General features: G+C 42.3%; 1 protein-coding gene across 1 annotated transcript in view; it reads right to left on the reverse strand.

Moving 5' to 3' along the window:
* Nucleotides 1–16027, reverse strand: part of SUSD4 (sushi domain containing 4) — a 419536-nt gene that overhangs the window by 386887 nt on the left and 16622 nt on the right. The gene's annotated exons all lie outside the window — the stretch shown is intronic.

Here is a 16027-nt window from a genome sequence, read left to right on the forward strand (position 1 = left end):
ATAATAAAATGAATAAATAAATATGCTACGTTACTGCCCATCCTGTCTGATGAAATTATGAAAGGATGAGTAGTCGTGATTGCTGTTCCCTTATTTGATCTTTAAGGGGAACTAGATGTGGGTAGTTTTTGTTCTAAAATTCTCAGGTGATAACACCATTATTGTTTATGTTATTCTCATGCTACATACAGTTTTGCAAGGGCATTGCAAGTCTTTTATTAGCTAGTCTGTGTAAATAAACTGACAGTCCTTACTAGAGCTGATGTTGCATAGTTTGGATCGTGAAAAGTAGAATGCAGGAAAGACGCCCATGTGATCCTTAGCAAACATTTTTTAGGAAAATATTGTTTTATAGGAGTTTGTTTGTCACAACATGTTCTGCTGGAGAAATTTATGTACCCACTACGTTGAGTTTTTTAGTTCTTTATGTAATAGGAATCCCTGTTAAATTAGCAGTTTTAGATTTTCTAGCTGCACCTATAACATGAGAGCATGGTCCTAAGCGTACAATGTAGGTGCTTTTATTAAGAGAAATCATTTTAGAAGTATCTGCAGTCCTGTACAAGTAATGCAAAGTCTTGAGTAAAAGTGTAGAACATTTCCTTTTTTCTTGAGGGTCTTCAGATGAATAATATAGGAATACACAAATGTAAGGATTTAGAGTATGTCTGTATTGTTTTTCTCTTTTCCTCAGAAGTTAGTAAATGAACACAGACTTCCTTAGCTGCTTCAAATAGAGTAATAGGTCCAGGAATTTTTACTCTCAGATAGATGAAGTGGTTCTTGGGTGCCTTGCTAATATATGGGGCGCACCAGGACTAGGAAGTATTTTGAGAATATCCTCTCTGTTGATAGATTATTTGTATGCCTTGTCTAAAGACCTTTTGTTCTGTCCACCAATAGATATTTGCTGCCTTACAACCATTGCCAAAGGGGCCCCGGACATCAGATCCAGCCGGAGGAGTCAGCACCAGTCCAGCTTGAAGCCAAGGTGAATGTAACCAGCACAGGCATTGCTGGCAACTAGGACCTCAGTGAAGGTAGAAGGCCAGAAGCACTGGGATGTGAAGTGTGTACCACTGCCACTGTCTTGGGCGAAAGACGGGGTCACAAATCAGAAAGGAAAAATCGTGGATCAAGTTTTTGATGCCCAGCTGAGAGTCACAGACCGACCAGACCGGCAAGGAAGTTTTTGCTTGAGGTGACCCCCTTTGAAATAAGGGTTGCTTCAGGTACTTCAGCATCACGCTCCTGAATGCTGGCTGTAAAGTCTGCACCTTTGTTTGTTGTTCGAGAGATACCTGGGCACACTGGATACAATCTGTGGCCCCAATGAAAGAGCAGTGCGCCAGCAGAGCAATACAGGAATTAGGGAAGGACTTGAGTTCAGGGTACAGGTGCTGTGCCTTTGGTGCCTGTTAGATTGAAGTGAAGAAAACTGGTTCACTGCCTGAGACACTGGACAGGATCGCTGAGAGCAATTGCCCCGGAAGGTGATTGCCCTATCCCGAAAGAAGAAACCTTTCCCTTGAAACTGGGCCGTGATTCCTGAGTTGCGAGTTGTGCAGCTCCACCGTGGGAACAACAAGAGCCTGCCTGTGAGGCTCAGAACGGACACAGGGAGTACACTCCCCTCTGGCTGGTTGTACAGCGGCTTCAATTTCCCAAGGACTTCTTCTTTTTTTGTTAAAAATTTACCCCTTTGGTCGTCCCATTTCTGAGGAGGAGCAGCCCTTTGCGGCTCCTCGTCCTAATTCTCATGGCCCTGTGTGGTCCTCCTGGTCCCCTGGAACCAGGATTGTTTTTCTAATAATATGTCTGACTGCTTTGATATTTGCATTAGGAATAATGTTTATTCTGTGAGAGAAAAGTTCATCTGAGCAGTTGACAAATGTTACTTCACCCTTTCCTTGACTATAATGATTGATACTCTAGCCCTCATAAAAAGAACACTGGAAAAGTCTTTTGAAAATGTTTTTTTACATAGAATTGGACTAGATGGTTCTAGGATTTGATTTCTGCTTAGGGTTGAAAAATATTGGTAGTTCTGTTTGTGATAATAGTCATTACTCTCTCCTGCTAGCTGTATGACCCAATGCTCTGTTCCCTTTGTACTCCTGCTTATACCTTATATATGCCCGCTTAACAATATTTAGAATGAGAAATGCCCACCTAGCAATGGATTAGAATATTGAGGAATTTATGAAAATAAATGTGCAAAATATTTTCTATGTTCCTACTAGATCATAGGAATGTCTTTAGCTCATGCTGAAAGGACCATCTGTTAAAGATTGCAGGGATCTGTTAGCATGAGCTGAAAGCCATTTTGCACTTGGCCGCCATTTTAGTTAGCTATGTGCTAGCCATTTGCTTTCTCCCTCTTCCACAACTTCGCACATGCTCAGAAAGGCCTAGCTAGTAGAATGCACCTGCTCCTAGTATAGAACTGTCAGGCTGTTCTAACTGATGTCAGCAACTCATTACTCCTCCTACTTGTTGACTGCATTTTCTGTATGACCATCTATGTGTGTAACTCTTCTCATGTGTACTTGTACCGCCTTCTTTTGAGCCCCTGTGTGGTTATATAAGGCCCCTGTTCTCTGTACTCCTCAGAATGCCTTCTACAGTGACTTGAGGGTACTGTGTGACGCAATCTCCCTCATGTGAGGTTTAATAAATGCATTGTTTTTATATTACAGCTTCTGTGCCAATCTCTTCTTTGTTGGTTTAAAAGGACCAGGTGTATCAGTGAAACCCCTGAGAAGGTTTTTATTTCTTCAACTGCTGCCCCGGCCTCCCTCATCATCCAGACCCGCCTCTGGAATCTTAACTCCCAAATCTTCCCACTGATGCCGTAGCCGCTCCATGGGTTTCTGTGTGTCACTCCTGATCACACTATAGGTGCAAGAGACCGTTTAGATCCTACCTGCGGATAGGGCCACATAACTACAGCAATCCAGCGCCCGTGGCTCCATGGATCCACAGCTCAAGTGCTTCTTAAATGCCACGGTGAGGGCCCTGTACAGCAGAACGTGGCCTTGAGGTAAGTCAAATTCTGCACGGAAGTCCTCAAAAGTGTCCCGGAAGAGGTCTCCAATCACTGACGCCCTGGCCTCCCTCATCATCCAGACCGGCCCAGTTCCCCCCGTGAGAAAGATATCGTAATAGTTCAAGGGGGAAGTAAGGGGAGTAAGTGGCCCTACACTGGGTACGCTCCATATATCTAATCGAGCACCGGGTCACTACTTTGGTCTCCTCAGTGTCCCCATTTGGCCTGCGCTTTATTCACAGCAGTATTTTCGCTAGTTCTGGGGCTTCTGGAGCGAACGGGCATGGGATCCTCTCTCCAGGTTCCTCCTGGTGGCCAGCCATCGAACTAGCCATTGAAGCTGCACCGCAATGTAATATGCTTCAAGGTCAGGGACGGCCAATCCTCCTGTCGCTGCGGAGTGCAGCATTGTGGCTAGTGCCATTCGCCTGCAGCTCGGTCCCCAAATAAACATTATAAGCTGCGAGTCCAGGTCCCAAATAGTTGACATGTCTTTATATCGTGATCCACATATTGTTTGGTCCCGAAGTTGTATAGTCACACAGGCGCAGTCATTTTAAAGGGGTTTCTTCGCCGCTGCATGATATGAAGAAAGTGGTCAACATGCTTATTAAAACGTTCCTCTCTCTTTCCCACAAGTTCGTGGTGACTAACAGTTTTACTATGGTCTATTCATTTTGAATTTGTCATCTCTGTGAAAACATTACAAATAGAAAGGACCTCATGGTAAACTTGCTGCCATTGAGGAATATATTCACTTTTACGTGCCTGACCAACAATTCCCTAGGAGCTTTTCTGTAATCTTTGGATCGTCTGTATCAGTTTCATTTCTGGAGCCACAGCATTGAACTGTCTTTCACCCAAAAATATTTTTGGATTAATTTTCTGTAGAGATATGTTTTTTAAACCTCTAGCTGCTTCCCTCTTTCTAAATACCAGGACCCATATCTCAGGTAGTTTATGCAATCGAATGCGCGAAACACCGTAATCAGTGACTTTGCAGTCTTCACATGCAGCTCACAATCGCCTTCCTGATCAGCATGTACCAAGTTTTTCACTAGAGCTATCATGTATAAAACATTTCCCCAATACTTGCAAAGTCTTGATTTTTCTTCACATTCTTTGACAAACTCTACGAACTTGGTTTTCTGATTTTGAACTGGGTGTATTGAACATTGCCTGGTTTGCATTATGCCTTTTGAATGAAGTGCATCCTGTGCCTTGTTCACTTGAGATAAGATATAGGAAACCTACTTTGTCATTTTTGTTATAGAAAGCATTCCAAAGCAATGTTTCTATAGCCTCAGATATGATGAGCATATCTTGAAACTAACATAATGAGTTACGCTCAATACTGACTGGACAGTTTTGCTTTCAAAGATTTCAGCCTCAAAAAGAGCATCGTCTATGCCACATCCACTGAGATAACTTCCTGCACACGGCAACGCAACTAATGTCATGTGGAAAACTCCCATCATTGGGTAAAGATCATCAAATTCTACTGGATTGCTTATAAAAATGTCAGCTACAATACGGAAAACACCTTCATCACAGAAAATTGGTGGGATAAGCTGGTCTTTAAGCTGAGCATGCACATTTTAGAAATGTATTAGAGCTGTGTATACTGTTGCGTAGTTTGTGACTGGAGATGGTATTACTGGTAAAACCCCAACCTTCTTCAGTGGGACTGCTCTGGGAGAACAGAGCATGAATTCCAGCTCACAGAGGACCTGACTTTTATTCATCCTTCAGTCTGCACCGAATAAGCAATATGATAAAATAAGTTAAATCAGCTTTGCGGACCACAGCATCAGGTAAACAAAGATCCGTGTCCTCAGTCACTTTTAAACTTTCTGGTAGACTGGGACGTGTTGATGGTTTGTAGGGATTTTGCACACAATGACAAGGCAGTTGGGCTATAAGTTTGCAGCTTTGTTGTTTTATGCCTACAGCTTACACGTCTTGTTTTAAAGCAGCTACTTCATTGGTACAGTCTTGAAAAAGCATTATGGCAGTATCATGAGTGCTGGATGTTCCAGACAAAGAAGAGCTGTCTTCAAAATCAAAATGATCAAAGCAGCAATTGTAAATCCTTTCCTGGTAAAGTTACTTGGAAGTGATGTACTGTGGGATCCACAAACTTTTACAGCATGAGCTGCTAACAAGTTCCTGCTCCGTACTATGTTATTACAACATTGGAATTTTGGTAGCTCCATTGAAAACAATGGAGTGCTCCGGGCTTATAATGGCCGATATAAGCCCGGAGCTCCAACATTCCAATGTTTCTTTGTACACAGCTATGGCTGTGAACAAAGGCTTTAGGGAGCCTGAGGGGATTTCGATCCCCTCGCGTTCCCTGATTGCTTTGTTTTATGTGTTAGAACATTCTGCCCTCTAGTGGCAGAATGTTCTAATAGTCTTATAGCCCTTTGTAGCAGGGCTATACCGGTAATTAAAGTCCCGCTGGTTTGTTAAAGTCCCTCGCCTTCGGCTCGGGCCTTTAACACTGCAGTGGGCCTTTAATAGCCGGTATAGCCCGCTACGGCGAGCTATAAGGCTATATTATAATTTGTTGATACACCAATCCTATTAAATGAAGTGATAAGCTCTCTGTTTTTACAGTTGTCATGGATTGCGTGGGCAGTCATCATGTGTAGCGGAGTTTCTTTAATGCTGTGATGTAATTCATAAAACGTGATTTGGAAAAGACAGTACATTTGCACAGCATAAACCTTTCGGTTCATGAGATTGTCTTTCACTTCTTCACTTATAACTTCAAAGCCATCATCAATCTCGTCTGCTTCTGTTCCGAACTCAAGAACTTTAGTTTGTAACAGTTTTGCTTTGCTGATATTAAACAATAATATAATAAATGTTAAGACAATATCAGGCATTCTTGTTGACTCCCATGATTTTGTCATCACAAAATTTGACATTTAAGTCCAAAATCTAAATCTTTCAGCATGTTTCTTGAAATGCTCCCTGCTGATTTTACTGCATCTTGTGATCTTATTTTGCAGCAAGAACTTCAGGACTCAAATCAGATGAAAACAATATAAATGGCTCATTCTTTTTGTTAGACTGACAAAAGCGAATTCTGTCATACATTCTCACCAGAAAAATCTTAATTTCATTACTATGGATTAATATAGTTTCATCAATGTTGACCATTATTTCTTTTATCTCACTGAGTGTGAACCCCTAGCCAGCTTTAAAACATAATTTGTTTTTTCAAAGAGTGCAAACATAACTGAAGGCTGGTGGTTATGTTGCTGCTTGGAGCTCATTGTACATTCATATTTTCGAATGTATGCATGCATGCAGTTCGGCTGGGCATACAAATCCGCTAAAAATAAATTCACCTCACTGTTTAGATTAGCTACTCTGCTGAAAACTTCGTCTTGGAAGAAACTAGCTCCAGATAAAAACGTTTGCCGTTGGAGACTAACATACTCTGTACTTTGTTCTTTAGTCAATCCATTTGACCCTTGTTCTGGCTAAACCACATATAACACATTAAAGATCCTCTGCGTTCTGATCAGTTGTTGGAGGTGGACAAGGGGTAGCCACCGATCTTCTAGGTGGATGGGCATTGGGTTTGGTTGTCATCACTTTCTCAGAAGACTCGGATTCTTGTTGTAATTTACTGGTTTCTACTATTTTTTTATTTATTTTTTCCAGGATTTTTTTCCTATTGTATACGACTTGTTGTTACAATGATAAAATAGTTAATCCACTTCACCCAGCTGTGAACTTCTTCGACAACCCCGCTACACTTACGGAACACACCCGTAACCTCGGCATCATACTCGACTCCTCCCTCACCAAGACCCGACAGATCAACGCCGTCTCCTAAACGTGCTTCAACACCCTCCGCAAGACCTTCAAATGGATCCCCGCTGAATCCAGAAAGGCCGTCACCCACGCACTCATAACCAGCAGAACGGACTACAAACACTCCCTCTATGCCAGGATCAACAAAGCTCTACTCCGCAAACTCCAGACCATCCAGAAGACTGCTGCCAGACTCATCCTCCATTGGCTCCCCGTCGCAAAGAGAGTGACCTTCAAGCTGCTCACTCACACCTACAAATACCTCCACAGCACCGGATCCCAATAGCTCAATGAAAGAGTACTTCTACGCACCCAAGAGAAGCTTTCGCTCCGCCGACCTCGCCTTGGCCGAAACCCCATGCATCCGCAGAGCCAGAACGGGAGGAAAAGCCTACTCCTGCATCGCGGGCAAGACCTGGAACGAACTCCCCCTCAACATCAGACGATCACCCACTCTGCAAGCCTTCAGGAAGAGCCTCAATACCTGGCTTGTTGGATGAGTCGGAGCTGAACGACCCCCCCCCCCCCCCCCCCCCAGCACCTTGAGACCCTCACAGGTGCATAGTACGCTTCACAAATCCTGGTCTTTCTTGTTGTAATTTACTAGTTTTTGCTATTTTTATATTATTTTTTCCGGGATTTTTTTTTTCATTGTATAAGACTTGTAGCACTTGTTACAATGATAAAATAGTCGATCCTCTTCACCCAGCTGTGTACTTCTACTTGCCACATTTCTGAAGCATCTTGAGCTCTCTTCTGTCCAGGCGTAGTTGAGGTTATCTTGTCTTTCGGATTAGTTTTGCAAATGACATATTTTTCTTTGTTGAAGGAGTCCTCAGATTTTGTAGTTAGCAACACTCTGTCAGGAGGTAAAGATCCTCTGCTACCACCTGCTTCACTCATGTTTATGAACCTGACTCAACGGAAAACCTGAAACAAAAACAATATTATAATGAATTACTAATATGATGGCTAAAACACATCATCATAATGTCTATATTTGGGAAAATGGCAGATGGGTTGCTTTGATGAGTTATTTTCTCTCTGTAAGACTACTTGACACCAAATGAAGCATATAGGTCTCCTGGTTCCTGAAATATTAAATCATCACTGCAACATATCCGCCATTTTTAAAATCGTCTTCCAGAAGAATTTGGCCCAGATTAGCAATGTCTACCCAAGCAAAATTACTTCTCCAATGATACAAAAACACAAATAAAACATTTAAATCTCTGGACCACAATTTTTTTAAGAAGGTATACCAAGGGGCCAGGACTAATGATCCTTTCAACAACAAAAAGATTTGAAATTCTGAAAACATGAAAAACAATTACTCAACAGAACAGGACTTAATTAAAAATTTGTCAAAAATACTTCATGAAAATTAAAAAATCAATATTCAATTTTTTTGCCTTGAATGGGAATTTTCATTTTACAGCTGCTATGAATTATAACTGCTTGACAAAGTCCTATCCCCACTCCTGCTGCCAATGTCAGTAATAGGTTTACTAGTATGAGAGAGGGTATCCCTACCAGATTAATAAATCTAACTCTAGCTAGGTCAAACCACAATTCTAAAAGAATCTATGTTCAACCCAATCTGTGGCACAAGCAACAAGCATGTGTCAAGTTCAACCAGTACTAACAAATTTTAAATACACAACATAATACAATTCCCGAACCAATTAAGATAAAGAGAGAAACCTTTAATGAGCAAAAAGACACAAAGCTCATTAAAATAGATTAAGGGGAATAAAACAAATGTTTAAAATTGTAACACAAAAAGCTGCAGGAAAAAAGTAAATTGCCAATCAAAAGTCACAGTTTGCGGTTGTCTGGGCCCTAAACATGAGTTCAGGCCAACTGCTATGAAGCAGAGATTGAATACACCAAATAGGTCAACCTGGTCATACATTTTACCTTCTGACTTGGTCTCTGAAATAGAAATCAAAATCTTGCAGTGGAGCAAAGTCCTAACGTGGGTGGGCCCCTCAAAGTCAGATTAGCCATTGCAGACCTCCCACTGATTTCATATCAACTAAGGCTTAGAACTATTTTGCGGTTCACACAGATTTGCTGCTTCACCCTGGCCCAAGGTTTCACCTTCCGAGTTAGTCACTTATTGGAAGTCAAAAACCTCTCCAGGAGGCCGATAGCTTCACGTGGTCCCTCTGAGCCAATTTTCAGATCATAAAAATGCTCAGAGGAGGACAACCCTAGGTTTCATGCCCTCGAAAGGTGCGACCTTCCTGTAAAATTGTCAGAACCTTGTCCTGGTCCTCCGCAGCTGTAAAAATGGCTATGTCCCACTTTTCTCCAACTGCTGGGAAAGTTGCTTCTTGTTAGTCGCGGAACCCCTAGATAAGGGCAGGCTTAACTCTCCCTGCCAAGGATGTGTTTTCCAGTTCTGGGAGGGCTCCGTCAGACCCAGGTCTTTCTCCAGACAGATCTCCTGCAGCATCCAGTTCTCAATGTACAGCTGGGACCTCTGGGATCTATAAGTCCTTCTGCCTTGTGTTTCCTTGACGCAGGCAAACAAAAGGCCAGTCGCTTGTGCCTTAGAGTGCTGTTCCAGTCCCGGTGTGCCAGCAGAATTCAGGAGTCCTTCAGAGAGTGCTCCTCTTCCAGCAGGAGTCAGGATTCTTCCTCCAGCAGGGCCGCCTTCTTCAGGTGTCTTCCTAGGTCTAGGAATGTTCACATGAGGTGGTGGTTCTGGTGACAGATTCATACTGTGCTATAGCCAGTAATTGGAGAAATTCTGCCATCCAATACAAACTTTTTGCAGTGTCCCCGTCTCTTCTTGCAGCATTTCCTCTTTGCATAACTTTAAAATAATCAAAAAGCCTGTTTTAATATGGCAGAATCCTTCAACCACCAAGCAGGCCTGTCTTCAGCTCCTTAGCCATGTCCCCATGTGACTGGAGCCCAATGGATAGAGCCCTGGGAATGAATAAGAGGTGCCCAGTTTGGCATTTCCAAATTGAAAGAGGTAGTGTTAAAGCCACCATTCATTCTGCCAACTGTCCTTGTCCACTTCCAGATAGCAAATCCCTACTAAGCGGTCAGCGGTTAATACCTATGTGCCTTTACTGGGATCAGCGGCAGGCTATTATCCTCGGTTGCTAAATCTCTCTGCCAAGGATGTGTATTCGAGTTCTGGATGGACTCAGAGGAAGAAATTGTTTTAGGCCAGTTTTGCCTCAAGCTCCTTAAATACCAAAAATACCATGTTTCACCATTAAATCGGAAGTTGAAAGTTACGTTTTTAGCATTTTCCTATGCAGAGATCGGAAATTAAGATTTTAACACCATCTAGGGCTCTTGTGGAAAATATCTTGCAAAGTCTACATAGTGAATAGCTTTTGGGTCTTATTTAACTGTGTGAATACACTAACCTCAATATGTTGCAAGCCCCAGTGTTACATATTAGGATCCTGCCCTGGGGCTTACAAACCACACTCCATGGGTAACAGCTAGGGCGGTCAACCTCGAATCTGGGGAACTGGGTTTGAGTCTCAGCGATGACGCTAAACATCCTGTGATTCTGGGCAAATCACTTAATCTCCCCGTGCCTAACAAAAATGAATGTGTCCTTATGCAATGCAACTGGTGCTATGTAAAGTGCTCTGATACCCGATTCGGGTCAAGTTCGCTCCATATAAAACTCTGTAAAAAAAAAAGAATAAATTATAGGCTTTTCCTACACTGCAAAGGCACTTTTCTCTGTCTGTGTCACTGTAGTGCATTTAAACTACAACCTAGCCACAGAATAGCAATGCTCCTGCCCAATATATATTTTGTCAGATATATGGGTCAAGTAAATACACACTCCAATCAACATATGATATTTAATTTCCACTGCAGTGGTGCATTTTCTGCACCATCTACAATAGTCTTAGTGGATAGTGAACCTAACCTTGTGTGGAAGATGCCACAGGAGCAATGCCCTTTTCCATCTCTAACCACCCCCACCTGTGACCACAAACACAGTGATAAGAGGGCCAGTGCTAGAAGCCAGGAAAGGGGAATGTCATAAGAGAGAAAACAAACACTGTTTCCACCACTATTCCTCATCACTCACACCTGACGGAAAGAAATATCTTACATAGGGAGTAGTTGATGCGTAGTCCGCTTTCTATTTCATTGGCAGTGTTTATACGTCAGAAGCAGAATAATCGGTAAACGACTCGCGGTGTAACACAGATAGAGATTGGTCATTTGTAACAGTTGGAAGTACGGAAGCCTTCAGCTCCCGGAAAGGTGAGGACCGAGTTTGTTACAGAGAGCGGTAGTAGTGCAGATATGAAGCTGTTTTAGTTGGGATTACAACATGCTTTTTAAAGATTTTTGCAGCTTCTGAATAGTATCGGATTGTAGCATAAACTCGAATCCATCACATTCAACGGACTTAAAGAATCACTTGAGGTCAGTTTCATTTGGTTCATGGCCTTCAAAAACTAGAGTAACAAGCTGATTAGAATGTGTTTTGATTTTATTTGGTTATTTTTTTAGGAAGTTGTATAGAACGGATTAAAACCAGGTACAAATCTTTATAGTAGGTGATGCAGGATCACACATGTGGCTTATTCTAACTAATTGATTAAGGGTTTGCCAAGGTCAACCTTTTCTCACACGAAACAGGCACTATCCTGTTTTGTTTTGAGAACTCTTCTTAATACACTGGCAGTAACATTATCATCTTATTAATGTTTTGATGATATACATTAGTTGAATTTGTTTTTGTGAGAACTTTAGGTTGTTCTTTAAATTGGAAAATGTGTTACTCTGTAAACTAAAATGAGAATATTCTTTGTATTATTTTCAGAAACCAGCCCCTGAATAAGGGCCAAAGGGGTCCGAAATGCATTGGGCGGGCTTAAAAATGAATGATTTCATGAATTGATTTTATACTACCGCAACATTCTGACTGTAATCAAGTTTTTTCTGTGATACAAACAGAATAAATGTACTATATGTATAGAAAAATCATGTGAAATGTTTTATGACATTTTTTGGCATGTTTATTCCATTACTATTGTGGTTGGGTTAGACAAACTGGCATGAGGATTTTGTGATATGTGAGTTTTGCAACAGCATTTAGGTTATGGTGCACAGAGGGCAAGTTTCTTAAACTTGTATTACGATTATAATTGTCTAAGGCATGTTTAGACAGCGTGCTGGCCTCCGTAGCACACCCAAATTAAGTTATGTATTAAACACACTGAATATTTTTTGCAAAAATTAAGGGAGTGCCCCTCTTTCCCTATGAAAGTACCCATAGTGCCCTTTACCATTAAAGCACCCTATAAGTGATAGATAGTGAATAGGATAACATGGGCTGCACCTGGGCAAACCTGAGGCAGGCAGCGCCTTTATGTTACCCCCTAAATATGTTGTGTTTGGTATCAAACAACGTGCCTTCTCACCCCTAACATGAATCTTGTGTTGAGGGTGGTCTGGCATGCTCCCAGGTAGTTACTTAAGAAGCTGCCCACCTGGTTGCCCCAGCTTCGCTGTGCTCTTGCTGGCAGCCCGCGCTTGCTGCCGCCAAGATAGGATTCTGACCTTCTGCCAGGCAATGTGATCTTTCCCAGGAATCAGAAACAAAATCCTGGGCAGGAAGGAGGTGACACCTCGTCCCTCCCAAAAAGGCTAGTGAAGTGGCACATCAAGGTGGTGAACTTCAAAGGCTCTGATATGCTTCCAAGCTGTCTCTCAGAGGAGTAAACAGTCCTCCTCCTGCCCCAAGCACATTTGCAGACAGGAAAATTAGATGGTCAGGAGGGGTATACCCCCAGAAGGCTAGCCACACCTCTAGGGTGAGCTGTCCAGTCTGTACACCTGAGGAAGACTTATGCCATTTTTAAAAGTGTTAGAAATAGTGGGTTCTGGGTAGAAAAGGTGATAGGGTCACCTTAGGGGAGAATTAGCTGTAGGGACTAGCAGTCCATTGGATAATTGCTCCCACACCCCTAGTTCTCCAAAATCTAGGATTTAAGGGACACCCCTGACACCATAAACTCAGTTCTGAACAACCTGCATTGAAAAGAACAAAAGAAGAGACCTGTGTCTGCGACAAAAGACTTGCACAAAGCAAAAGAGGGATACTCTGCATCTGTAGCAACACCCCTGGAACTGCCTGATCGAAACTCGTCCTAGGCTATCTCTCAGTTCGCCTACACAGAGGGTCCCCTTTGGAAGCCTGAAGTACCCTCAGACTCCCGTGAACTAGTGGCACTAGTCCCCTGCAAACTGCAGGTAAAACAACAATCCGGATCCAAATAATCGCTGGCCATCAGGCCCTCTGTGGGATCGCCCAATCCAGATGGTCTAGTGCATTTTGGGAACTGCAGTCCTGCCTTCCACAAAGTTACAGGCAGATACCGTGTTCCCCAGGACCATCGGATGTCAAAGTACCTTTTGCCAAGGATTACTGACGCCAAGGCTTTTCGGTCACCACTCTGGCAACAGACCACTACACTCGACACTGCACCCAGAGGGAACTCAATCCGACCTTCGACCAACATCAGCAACCACTCCGTTGTTGTGGTTTTGCATCTTGTTCCCAGCAGCACCTGAAAAGCGGTAAAAGCAGCTGTCCCGCAGCTCCCATTCAGTATTATGGACAGCCAGGACAACTCTGCACCTGAGCTCCAAGGGCCAGGTAAAATTGAACTGACTGTTGTGGCCTCGTCCTGGGACCTGCATCGGCTTTACCCTGCCAAGGTACCACGCAATTCGATCTGCAAGTAGCCGATTGTCACTAGTGCTTTTTCCCATTGACTGCAATGTTACATGTTCACTGTATTATTTTGCACTGATATATTGCTTCTAAAACCTAAAGCTCTGGTTATATGAATGCTATTCTGTTCATGTTGGTGTCTAAATTAAGATAAAATACTCTCCCATTTTTATAAATTGGTGTCGGATTTCTCTCGAATCTTGTCACTTACTTATTGTCCATGCCGGTACTCTGAAATGCTTAACACAGGCTCCTCTAGTAAAGCAGTAAAACCAGACTGCACTTTACCACACTACCAGGACTGAGCTAAGAATGTATTTGTGTGAATCCACGGACCATCTTTGGGGTTTGTGACAGTAGTGCATGGTGAGCTTAACCAGCATCACCACATAACACTCCACAGCCCTACACTGATAATCCAAGATAGTTGTCCTCTCTGTAGAAAGAGTTTGCGCCAGCTGGGAATTTTAGCTCATTTCACTGTAAGCATGCAGCCTCCGTCCAGACAGAGCTGACACTCTGATGACCACCAGCCTTTCCTTCGCCAAAATAAATATAGTGAGAATAGATTTGAAGTACTCTCTCTTCTTGCATGACCCACACTAAATGTAAGCAGTACCTACAGACATGTTAGGTGACTGAGAATAAGCGATAAGGAAGAAGAAATGCAAAGATGCTCATTCAGCATTGGAAACCACTATTTGAGACCTTAATATTAACTACAAGCATGATCCTCTGCACTGGTGTGACAATTGACATGTGCCAAATACGATCTTAATGAATGCTTTAACTAATTTGTGGAATGTCTTGCCCCACCTCTGTTGCAGGCACTACAAACATAGAGGAAGACTCATGGCAGCTCTGTTAGTGCAGAAGGAATCATCTTGTATGATACCTGCTGTCCAGAACTCTCACAGTAAACTGCTTACCAACACTAGGGACATAACAGAAGAAAAAATCTCATCCTGCAACTATATTGCTTGATCCCCAACCCGTGGGCGGCCTAGTAAAGATGTCCTTAGCCAATGTTAAGAAGCTCAAACTGACAACAGAAACCAGGAGACCTAGTGGGTAGTATTTATACAAAATAAACAGAATAAATGTTGCCAGGAAAAGATAACAGAGGTGGGTTTCCTGTTGAGCTGTACAAACATAAAAATCTAAACTGTCTACATTGCTGTGTACAGTCTTTTAAAGACGCTGAGAATACTGCCATGCTGAACCTGGACTTTAATAGGGCACTAATATATATCTCACTTTCAAGCCATACAGTGCTTCTTTGTTCCGGCTACAGACTGATCCTGCTTCTGTCGATCAAAAAGCAAGGAGCGAGAGGTTGGATGATAAGTTGTGGAGTGTCAATGGTAAACCGTCCCTAATCTAACATATGTATCAAACAGATTCCATGACACTAAGAGTGAACACAGTGGCTTCCATATATTAAAAAGGATCTATGAGGAATAATTAGTTGTACATAACTTGAATTGGTTAGTCCCTAAAAAAAGGATGGTCACCTTAACCAACAAGTGTAGTATGCTTCATCATCATGTCTCTCCTCACTGGGTTTCTCCTGGAGCTCTGGAACAGGTGAAAGTATTTTGACAATGAACGGTTAACAACCTTAATGCTAAGATAAATGACCTTTTCTGATTAAAAAGGAGAGGGGTGGTGTATAATTAGTTTATTCTCCAACCTCCCTATTCAAAAGGTAAAACCACTATCCTGAGAAGCATGTGTAATGCAAACCCCTATTCTAGCCTAAATGTTTCTGCCTCTAAAGTATTGCCCCCACCTAGGTCTGGGGGATTCTTCATGACTGGTCACTACTTCCTTCTATCCTAATCCTTCCCTGATACGGGATCTCTATTCTAACAAAGTGTGAGAAAGAAGGTACAAATGCGAAATGACCACACCTAGTTTGCAATAATGAACCATGAGATTTCGAGGCCGATTATGATATAACAATGCACTATTATTAGTAAGTACCCTTCCATGGAGGCAGAAAGGTAGTAATAAAACAACTTGTATTCATTTCAGACATGCTTCTTTTAAGTATTACTTGCTGGAGGCCTTTTTTTTCTTAGTAGTAAGGTCATTTGTGAGCAAGGCATAAACACACTACGTCCATCACCACAGACAAAAGTCCACAGCCAGGTATCCTTAATATGTCAGTCAAGGAAGTTAGCTCTACTTTTTCACCAGCATTATAATCTTGTTTGGCTACCTACTGCATATTGGTGAAATATTTGAACAATACAATGCTAACTGATAATCTCCTCAATATCTAGACCTCAAAAATATTCTTATGATATGGCCCCCCATAAAATATGTTGTTGTTAGTTTCTTACTCATTATCGAGGTGTACACTGCCCATGACACCAGCCTGCTGAAGAATGGAGCAT

Source organism: Triturus cristatus, chromosome 6, assembly GCF_964204655.1.
Source record: "Triturus cristatus chromosome 6, aTriCri1.1, whole genome shotgun sequence".
NCBI lineage: Eukaryota > Metazoa > Chordata > Amphibia > Caudata > Salamandridae > Triturus > Triturus cristatus.